Genomic DNA, 5,000 nt, shown 5'->3' on the forward strand with positions numbered 1-5,000 from the left:
ATTTTGAGTACAAATCATGAAATGCAATACAGCCTGGTCATTATTAGTGAAATAAACACAATATTAGAGAATAACATTTACATTAAAAGTAAAATAAGAATAAAACATAATTAGTGGTTCTCAAATCTTTTCATGTCAAGGAGCCCCAAAGTATTTGGCCGTGGACCCCCATCTCAGAAAATGTTGTTCCAGGGACCCCCAGAAGCACAGATTTGAGTAACAAATGTAAATAATATATATTCAAAGATTTGCTCAAATTTTAAAGAAAAAAAAAAAAGAATTGCAGATCTAAGCTCATAGCACCTGGTATAAATAGCAGGCATGACTAAAATGTAAAATTAAAAACACCTTAAATATGCTATTTATTTTAGAAACAGTTCATCTTTGACTCAATAGGGGCAATGCCCGTCGCACGTTGATGATGTCATTTGTCCATGTGTGGTCCAGCCCTATGGACTTTATGGAATGTATGTGAAAATAAAAAAACAACTTAATACTTCCTAAGGTTAATATGAGCATCAAATCAATATTTTAAATACATTTTTTTGCACATGTATGTTAGACACACACAAACACACACAAACACACACACACACACACACACACACACACACACACACACACACACACACACACACACACACACACACACACACACACACACACACACACACACACACACACACACAAACACACACACACACACAAACACACACACACACACACACACACACACACACACACACACACACACACACACACACACACACACAAACACACACAAACACACACACACACACACAAACACACACAAACACACACACACACACACACACACACACACACACACACACACAAACACACACAAACACACACACACACACACACACACACACACACACACACACACACACACACACACACACACACACAAGCACACACACACAATGAAACAAACATCTGAGCTACCCTCGACACATTTCTACTGTGTTTTTTCCTTTTAATTCCAGTGGTTTTCAACCAGTGCTTGGGGGGGGTACCAGGGGGTCCCCAGCAAAATCAGTTAACATGGCGTCAGAAATGTTTTAACCACTTAGCTTTGGCCATTCAAAAATAGCAGATCTACAAGCTCATAGCGCAGCACTCGGTGCCGCGCTATGAGCTTGTATATCTGCTATTTCTCGAAACATCTCGAATATGTGTGCATGTCTTTGAATGTGTTTATTTTAAGAGAACATTATTAACTCTAAATCTTTGCTTCTGGGGGTCCCTGGCACAAAACATTTTCAGATGGGGGTCCGCGGCCAAATGTTTATCAATTTAGGGGTCCTTGGCATGAAAAAGGTTGAGAACCACTGGTCAAGCCAAACATCTCCGTTTTCAGAGCTTCCTCCTGGCATTAAGTCTTTAAAACCAGGAACGCATCTGTGTAACCACTTAAACCAGTGGTTCTCAAACCTTTCCATGTCAAGGACCCCCAAATTGACACTTATTTGCCTGTGGACCCCCATTTGAAAAGATATGCCAGGGACCCCCATAAGAGAAGACTTTCACGGCTCTAGCAGTGATTCTCAACCATTTGAATTTCAAGGACCCCCCCAGTTTGACATGCATTAGGGCTACGGACCCCCATTTAATGGCATTACTATCTCTGGGACCCCAATTTATTTTGTAAAATCAATGTTAGTTTAACTCTGAGAGGGTACAAATGGAACCAAATGGACCCGTTAACAAGTTTTACAAATACCGAAAATAGTTGATCATCAAAAGTTTTCAATTTTTTTCAAAATCTTTCAGAAATAACAGATCTACAAGCTCACAACGCGCCACATCACGACACATTTTGAGCTTGTATATCAGTTATTTTTGAAGAGACGAAGTATAATATAGGGCTTAAGTGATTCATGCATGTTTTGAAATAATAACCTAAATCTTAGTAAAACTAAGTAACTAAGTAAAGCTGTCACATAATTGTAGTGGAGAAAAAAGTACAATATTTGGCACTATGTAGTGGAGTAGAAGTATAAAGTATCAAACATGGAAATATTTAAGAAAAGTAAAAGCACATAAAAATACCTAGTTACTTTAACAACCCCCTGACTTAGTTCTAAAGTGCACCGTCAGACCAGTTGTGCTTCAGAACATAGTTTATTGTTTATTAAGGATCCCTATTAGTCTACACCGTAGTGGAGACTATTCTTCCTGGGGTCCAGGCAGAAAATAACAATACAAATCATAAAATGCAGTACAGCATGGTCCATGTTAGTGAAATGAACACAACATTTGAGACGGCAGTTTACATTAAAAGTATAACAATATTATTTAAAAAAACTGGTTTGTCTGAAAATACCAACCAAACACATCTTCTATAGTGGTGTATTTGAAACGGTTATTATTCAGGGAGTATCCATTGAGTACTGATGCCCTTATAAGGCACAAAAACAACAACATTTATTTATGACTGGGAGCAACAGTAGAAAATGAACTTTGATTCATTGTCCTATGATAACATTGTGTGTAGAATGATCCAGGGCTTTCAAGCGCGTGATGTTTGCGGTTATTATTGTTATTATTATTATTTGTGTTCATTTATGAACCAAAGTTATCAATGAAGAGGTAAACGCCTGCATATGTAGAATAATCCATTATTATGATGTAACGGTGGAGTTTGTATTTACATGTTACCCGTGGCCTTCTAGTAGCATTTATATATTTTCTGTCTTATTTTCAGAGGGATATTATATTATTATATAGTCATAATAGGTACACATATACAGATTCTAAAGGCCACAGCTCTGACCTGTGGTGTTGGGGTCCACAGCGGGGGACTTGCATGTGTCACATGAGAGTCACATGAGAGTGTTGAGTGATTAGGTTAGATGAGGAGCTGGGGAACAGTGGCTACTGTTATAGAACAATGCTAAAGCCTGTGTTTCCACATTTAAGACAATACACAAGTCACATGATTAATCAACAGAAGGTTACGCCCACATGGGTAGTAGACCAAACCCATATAAATAGAGTGGATGCTCACTAAAAGGACAACGTGTTCTAAGCAGGCATCAGTGTTACTAGTTAATAAGGTTATTGCGTTATTGCCGAGTTCATCATTTTCCATTGCAAGCTCCGAAGGATTGGCGGTAAGAAGTGAGAGCGTGTTTACACGAGGATAAATGTATATATTTCTGATGTGTTGTAGGCTATAGTTCTGTGTGTAAATTTCATGTCAGTAATTTTTCATTGTGTTGTTGTTTGTGTTTCCTTTTCTATGTTTATAACTTACTGGTCTAAAACTGTTCAAACCATCAAAAACATGGTTCTGAGTTGTGTAACTCAAATACCCTTTACATCTATTGATAGCGAGTGTGATTTGTAGATAATTGTACAATTGATACTCATAATGTTATCGTTGTTTTGTCTTCTTGTATTCCTCTGGTGTAACAGCCTCAGAGAACATTCCAGATCAAGGAGCAGCAGGGAGCAGCAGAGAAAATGGCTTCCTGTTTCACTGTTCCGAAAGAGGAGCTGACCTGTCCCGTGTGTCATGACATCTTTAAACATCCCGTTGTGCCGTCCTGTGGCCACAGCTTCTGCAAAGACTGTCTGCAGGATTGGTGGACGGAAAGACCAACAAAAGAATGTCCTGTCTGTCAGAGAAGATGCTCCAGGGACCATCCTCTTTCAAACGTTGTTGTGAAGAACCTGTGTGAGAGAGAACCTCTTGGAGGAGAAAGCCCGGAGCTCCTCGTCGGTGAGCTCTGAGGTCCTCTGCACCGCACACGGTGAGAAGCTCAAGCTCTTCTGTCTGGACGACCAACAGACGGTTTGTGTCGTGTGTCGAGATTCAGAGAAACACACCGGACACAAGTTCTTACCCGTGGACGAAGCGTCTGGACCTTGCAAACGGAAGGTCCAGGAATCACTGAAGCCTTTAAAGGAGAAACTGAAGGTCTTTGATAGAGTTAAAAAAGATTACGACAAAACAGAAAATCACATCAAGGTTCAGGCCAGGAACACAGAGACACAGATAAAGGAACAGTTTCAGAATATTCGTCGGTTCCTACAGGAGGAAGAGGAGGCCAGGATCGGCGCTCTGCGGGAGGAAGAGGCTCAGAAGAGTCAGGAGATGAAGGAGAGGATTGAGGGTCTGAGCAGAGAAATGGAAACCCTCTCCAATGCAATCCAAGGTGCTGAGGACCAGCTGAGAGCCGACGACCACGTCTCATTCCTGCAGAACTACAAGACCACGATGGAGGGAGTCCAGCTCACCCTGCAGGACCCACCGCCGGTCTCAGGAGCGCTGATAGACGAGGCCAAACACCTGAAGAACCTGACCTTCAGAGTCTGGGACAAGATGAAGGACATTGTCTCCTACACTCCTGTCTTCCTTGACCCCAACACTGCTCATCCATATCTCATGCTGTCTGATGATCTGACCAGTGTGAGAGGTGTAGAAGAGGAGCAGCAGCTTCCTGACAACCCAGAGAGGTTTGACGAGTATGTCCAAGTCCTGGGTTCTGAGGGCTTTAACTCAGGGTCTCACAGCTGGGATGTTGAGGTTGGAGACAATAAAAGATGGACAGTAGGTGTGTGTGTGGAGTCATACCAGAGGAAGGGAGACACAGGGCGTGAAGACTGGTTTATAGGGTTAGGTGAGGGTAGTTACATAGCATTCTCCACATCAGGGGCTGATGATGATGGGCGGACTGATCTCTCAGTGAATCAGGAACCTCGGAGGATCAGAGTGCAGCTGGACTGGGACAGAGGACAGCTGTCCTTCTCTGATCCTGATTCTAACACACACCTACACACCTTCACACACACTTTCACTGAGAGACTGTTTCCATTCATTAATAATGGTCATGATGATGGTCCTTCTCTGAAGATGTTACCAGGGAAGATCTGTGTCACTGTGGAAAACTACAGTTAGAACGTCTGGCGTCCAATAAAAAACCTTTAGAATATATTGATCTAGGGCTAGTATTCTATGGCAGGTCATT

The 5,000-nt window shown here is 41.6% G+C and overlaps 1 pseudogene across 1 annotated transcript; it reads left to right on the forward strand.

Moving 5' to 3' along the window:
* Positions 1-3,492: 3,492 nt before the first annotated feature.
* On the forward strand, positions 3,493-4,930 carry LOC311041361 (nuclear factor 7, ovary-like; annotated as a pseudogene). Its single transcript has one exon. The product of its transcript is annotated as a nuclear factor 7, ovary-like (transcript).
* The last annotated feature ends 70 nt before the right edge of the window (positions 4,931-5,000 follow it).

This window comes from Gymnoscopelus microlampas (genome assembly GCF_963454915.1).
Source record: "Gymnoscopelus microlampas genome assembly, contig: SCAFFOLD_288, whole genome shotgun sequence".
Taxonomy (NCBI): Eukaryota; Metazoa; Chordata; class Actinopteri; order Myctophiformes; family Myctophidae; genus Gymnoscopelus; species Gymnoscopelus microlampas.